Source organism: Lepus europaeus, chromosome 4 (genome assembly GCF_033115175.1).
Source record: "Lepus europaeus isolate LE1 chromosome 4, mLepTim1.pri, whole genome shotgun sequence".
Lineage (NCBI taxonomy): Eukaryota > Metazoa > Chordata > Mammalia > Lagomorpha > Leporidae > Lepus > Lepus europaeus.
The window spans coordinates 18,042,895-18,049,105 of record NC_084830.1 but is presented as its reverse complement, the minus strand read 5'-3'; the positions used below and the strand labels follow the sequence as shown (position 1 = coordinate 18,049,105).

Sequence of the window (6,211 nt, the reverse complement as noted above, 5' to 3'; positions counted from 1 at the left end):
TTTTGAATTGGTTGAAATTCTCTGGGTGACAACAGAAAACCCTTCAGTAAATGGCTAAAGCAATACAGGAAATCCATTGGTTTACTTTTGAAAATGTCTAGAAGTCCTGTGTGCTTCAGGCCTGGGCTCCGGCTGTTTCAACCATGACTCCTCTGTCCAAGCCTCCCTTGCTGTGTTGGCTTTGCCGGCAGGCTGGCTTTCTTGGTAGTGGTTCCAGGCCTCATGGACATGTGCTCCCAGGAAAGAGAGAGTAATAGTCTTGTCAGCTGAAACCACCAAACGGAATTCTCAGCCTTCTTTTGGGTTAGATCATGTGCTCACCCTAAAACCAAGGCTGGGAGGAGGGGATTCCCCTGTTGGTAGCCAGGGTCTGCAGCTGCACCTGGGAGTTAGGTCAGTGGCAAGCAGAGCCTGGAAATACTACACAGTAGGGGAGGTGCATGAGAATTTGTTGAGAGCTTGGCTCATTGCACTTTAAAACAAGAAAATGATATTAAACGTCAGTGACAATGTGACACCTGATTTCTTCCATTGGTTTTCAGCATTCCCTCTTCTGGGCTCCTTCAGGATGTGTTTGCTTATATCCTAGCAATATCACTGCTGGTAGAAGTTCTTGTCTAGCGTCTCTTTTCCTTACTAAAGACCATGTGGACAGAGACTAATCCAGCATCTTTCACATCCCTAAGTTCAGCCTTGCAGTTGGGGTAGGGTGGGGGTGGGGCTCTCTCTGTATTTTTAAATCCCATTGAATTTGTTCCCTCCTGGAAGGCAAAGAGTTTCAAGCCCAGGTTGCTAGAAGACCTAAAGAAGGTGTTTGCATTGTAGTTCCCTGCCTGAAGCTGGGCTTCCTCCTCCACAGTTACTGCCTGTGTGACCCTGGATGAGTTACTTGCTTCTGGAAACTTCAGCTTCCTCATCTATGGAGCTTACCTCACAGCACTGCTCAGAAAACTAAATGAGACTTCTGTGGAAGCGCTGAGTGCAGAGGGAAGTGCAGTACCCACGGGGTTTGGTTCCAGGAACCTCTGTGGGTACCAAAATCTGAGGATACTCAGGTCCTTTGATATAAATCGGGTCGTTTTGCTTTTCTTGAAAATAGGAGCGTGTTTTCCCCAAGAGAGTATTTAATAGGACTGGATCTCACTAAGAATTGCATACAAAAAGAACAATCACCTCAACACAAGAAGTCAAGGAAGGACTATTTCACATGATGCAGCACTTCAGGCGATTGGATCGCTTAGCCCTGCAACCAGACTCTTATCTTGTTTGTTTCCTACAGATGTAGGCCGTCAGCGGGAGACGCCTACACCATCCATGTGTAACCTTTAGTAGTATGGAGCCCACTGCCTGTTTCCTGAGGGACTTCGTTCCAGGGGTGCTGTCAGCTGTTTAACGTTTCATCTAACCATTTCATGGCCTCCAGGCCGGTGCTTCTGGTTGCCGCTTTGGATATTTGCCACTTTGATCCTTTGGGCAGGTGACCTGAGTACATTTGCCATCTCTGAGGCAGTCACGGCTGCACGTCCGGCTTCCTCTCCACGCCACTCATGGGTCTTCCTCGGCTCTTCTTCCTCCAACATAGCAACTGTCTCTGATTTGGAAACTCCAGTCTGATCCCGGTCACAAGTGTCTACTACACAAATGACTGCCCCTGCGTTTGAATAATAACATCTCCAAGATGGCCGGATGCTTGCCTCTTCTAAATCCCAGTCTTGGAATGGAAGGTTTATTGTATGTCACTGTTTCTACATTAAGTCCTCTCGTAGGTAGAGTAGTAATGGCTTTTCTCTAACCTGTGATCCCTACAACGTTGGGATTTTCCCTGCTCCATCAGTTCCCAAAATTAAAATCCCCCTTTCTTGAGTTCCAGAGAGATTGGGGAACATAGCTGGGGAAAGGTCACCCACCATGAACAGCCTGTCTTCCCTAGGCCATCGTTACACACGGGCCCTGGCCTCAGCGGAAGCTCCTGGTTCACCCTCGTCGCTGCCACTTCTGCTTTGCTTGGCCTCATCTTGTGACTCTGAGGAAGTTTCCATGCAAGCCTATTCCATTAGGAACTCCCAGTTGGGGCAGGCTAGGATTTCTTTAAAATTTGTAACTTTTAAAAAAATTTATTTGTAAGGCAGAGTCTCTCTTTTCTCTCTCTCTCTCTCTCTCTCTCTCTCTCTCTCTCTCTCTCTCTTTCACACACACACACACACACACACACAGATCTTCTATACACTGGTTCACTCCCCAAATGGCTTCAACAGCCAGGGCTGAGCCAGGCAGGAACCAGGAGCCGGTACTCCATCTGGGTCTCCCATGCCGGAGGTAGGGACCTACGTACTTGAGTCATCATCTGCTGCCCCGAGGGTGCACATTAGCAGGATGCTGGATTGGAAGTGGAGGAGCCAGGACTGAAAACAGGCACTCCAGTATCGGATGCAGGCATCTCAAGCAGTGGTTTAATCCACTGCACCACAATGTCCACTCCTTTCTAGGTTGTTTTTGAAAATCCCTTGCAACACATTTCCATCCCAACATGGAACAAAAGGGAGAATGTGTTCATTTTTCCACCCCTCTCACTGTTTTTTTTTTTTTTTAAAAGGAGCTTGAGAGCCTAAAAAATCCAGGGTAAACATTCCTTTCCCAGGCTTACCTGGGCAGTGTGGTTCAAGTCCAGCAGTCACAGACAGAGCAGTGTAGACCACATGGACTTTCAAGCCAATGTGCAGACAGTAAGGGTGAGGCTTCAGTCGGAACAGAAAATGGCAATGCACCCAGGCTGCTGCAAACGTTCTGACTTGTGTCTGAAACCCAAGGCCAGGGACAGCAATTGCATCTTTGTAAGTTATTGACTTCTCTCCCTTTGGCTGTTTTCAGGCTACTTTAATGGACTTGTTTTTCCTGGGTCACAGGCCATTGTTTAAGATGTCAGTTAGCATGTTGGGAAGCCACTAGACTGAAAAACCTTCACAGCCTATGAAACCTCATGTTTCCAGACAGTGGTTAATGAGTGATGAGTGCATTTGTAGGTCAGAAGAGAGCCAGCTGTGTATCCCGTAACCCTATCTATACCCAAGCCCCTGGCACAGCATCTGACATAGTACTGGGATGTAGTCGTTATTTGAGGAGGACAGACCAATGCACAAACAGCAAGTTCTTTTTCTTTTTAAAGATTTATTTATTTATTACTTGAAAGAGTTACAGAGAGGCAGAGAGAGAGAGAGAGAGAGAGAGAGAGAGAGAGAGAGAGAGATATGTCTTCCATCCCCTGGTTCATTCCCTACGTGGCCGCAATGGCGGAGCTGTGCTTATTGGAAGCCAGGAACCAGGAACAACTTCTGGGTCTCCCATGTGGGTGCAGGGGCCCAAGGACTTGGGCCATATTCCACTGCCCTCCCAGGCCATAGCAGAGAGCTGGATGGGAAGGGGAGCAACTGAGACTTGAACCAGAGCCTATATGGGATGCTGGCACTGCAGGTGGCGGCTTTACCTGCTACACCACAGCGCCAGCCTCCAAACATCAAGTTCTGACCAACTATGTTGCTAGCCTCTCAATGACTGAGAATTTCCAGGCTGGCCAGACACTTGTTTTGACATTTATGACTTGTACTTTTAGAAAGACCAAGAGGGAACGTGTTAGGGCCAGTTGGCCCTGATTTTCACCGAGGATAATGTCAGCCCAGGCAGAGTGGCCACGTCCTTGGGAGCATGAGTAACTGGACTGGACTCCAGACCCTACTCTCACTCTTGGTGGAATGGCCTCAGGCAGTTTCCAGCCTGTACCACCATGTATGACAGCCCTAGCTCAGGGATGAGGAACTTGTATTTTAGTTTGCATTCCCCAGTGTCTAGATCAGAGCTGGGTTAGTGTTCAAGAAAGGCAATTGAAATGAGTTGCTTAAGGCTACTTGACTGATCAGGTGCGGGATTGGAACCTCTGATTGTGCCATGGCCCTGGGCTGTCTGATGCAGGAGACAATGAACTAACTATACAGCCTAGTATATTGTCCAGACTCTATCTCGTAGGACACTGGCCAGCACAATTTAGTTCTCCAGAATCCAATTACTTGTGGTGACTCTTGAAATCCAATCTCTGAAGGCCAGGCTGGATTTGTGGCCACCCTAATCCAGGTATGAGCATCAGGAATTAGCCTGATGTCTTCAGCCTCCTTTAAAATTTCAAATTCCATCCTCTGTGTTTGGGGTTTGGCAGAAGTTTAAGTTTCTAGATGCAGAGCAAAGCCTCCACCACCAATCTTCCCTGCCACTATCCCCTTGAAAGTTAGGGTCACCTGAAGGAGGCACCTGGGCTACCCCTAGCCCATCCTCATGGTAGTGACGTTCTGGCCTAGTAATGAATATCCCATTCCTGGCCTTTTTATCTCCCGGCTTGTCAGCTTCCCGTCTTTAGATGCAGGCAGAGAAACATCAGCTCATGTTGTCACAGTAGGTTGGCTAGGAGGACAGCCTTTCCACTCCCCTGGTGTGGAACGTTCTTGGTTCAGCTGTCCTATTAGTCACCAACTTTCATTGAGCTCTTTTTGATAAAAAGGCCAGTCTGTGGGCTCAGGACTTTCCCCGGCCTCTCCATCCCCACAGTCACTGAGTGAGGGAAGTGATATTATCCCCATTTTATAGATGAGGAAGCTGAGGTTCAGAGCCCTTCAGTAACCTGCAAGACCACTCAAACTCACATCACAGGTAAATGAGCACCAGGCCTGCATTAATGACTCTTCTTCCATCCTCCCCTTTGCCTGGTTTGATGGGCTGGACACAGGATCTGGAGCTGGAGCTGTGTTCTCTGTGGACATGCTTGTCTTGCTACATTTATTGAGTGCTCACTGTGCCTAACACCATTGTAGGTAGCTTGTGAGGAGTGGTGTGCCTTGGCTGCTTTACTCCTTCAAGCAAATGTAAGAAGAGGTACCGTTGCCCCCACTGACCCTGTGAGAAGGTCAAGTCCTTCACTCCAGGACAAGGTGGGATTCCATGTGCAGGCCTACAGGACTCACTCACAAAGTGAGCTTTAGAGCCTGTTCCAGGCTTCAGTTCCCTCACTGGAATCTGATGGTATAGGTAGAAAAGCAGATTCCTGGGCCACACATGGGACTTCCCGGGTCAGAATTACTGGCAGTGGGGCCAGGAAATCTGTTTTTTCTGATAGGTACCCTGGGTAGTTCCTGTGTCCATTTCTGGCGAAAATGTACTTCTATGGTCAAGTGCTGGCAATTGGGCTATGTTAACCTCTTAAATAGGTTGAGTCCTACATTTCTGATATACACTTTTCTCTATGTCCACTACATTTTAGTAAAAAATTAACTTTAAAAATCCCCTCCCATAGAGGACACAGTTTCTTTACTTTGAGCACTTTGCCAGCCTCGCTCACACATCATCACGTTGTTCAGTTTTCAGCGTTAACTCACAGGGGGCCCCCCAGTGCACCAGGCCTGAAAAACCAGGCTATGAGACTGTCCCAGAATCACCTCTCCCTGCCTAATGCTATCAGGCAAAGGTTACCACAAGTTCTCATTTTCTTTTCCCTAGATAATTCCTCCAAAATAGATCACCCAAGTGCCTCCCTCTGAAAACTTCCATCATGTTCTTTCAACCCTGAAACCCAGATCAGTGTGAAACAGTGCCTTGGGATCATCCATCTTAGCAAATTATCCAACTTTCCACCACCAAGTTGTGGGGTGGTCCTGGGGACCTCTCCTTTTTGTGTGAAATCCATCTGACTAGCTCCATCAGCTGTTCTCTGGCCTCTAGGCCTCAGAGAGCAATTTTCTCCTCTTCTGGGCTTCTCTTTCACCCTCTGGAACCTCAATGGAATGCACACATCACTCACGTATTGCTAGACATTTATTCAGCACCCACAAGAACTGGGGACTCCTCAAGGGACAAGAATCGGCAAAGTAAATAGGAATGTGGGTCCTCTGTGTGTGAAGCACAGAGTGTGTTTCCAAGAATTTACTTTTGGTGAGTACTTCTGGGACTATCGCCTTTAACAGGAATAATCTTGATAAAGATCCTGGTGATAAGAGGCAGAGCAGGCGATGGCATTTTCTCAGAGCTCTCTCCACAGCAGGCTGTCTAGCAGTCTTCTTAGATGTGTTTCTTCACTCCTACCACCCTGTGAGGTCAGCACTGTTATTCTGTCCCTATAATAGATGATGAACCTAGAGCAAGGGAGGTTGAGATATTTTCTCAAGGTCACACCAAT

The 6,211-nt window shown here is 47.7% G+C and overlaps 1 pseudogene; it reads right to left on the bottom strand.

Annotated features, from left to right (window-relative positions):
• Positions 1-1,381: 1,381 nt before the first annotated feature.
• LOC133758653 (ADP-ribosylation factor-like protein 1) lies at positions 1,382-1,886 on the bottom strand (annotated as a pseudogene).
• Positions 1,887-6,211: the final 4,325 nt, after the last annotated feature.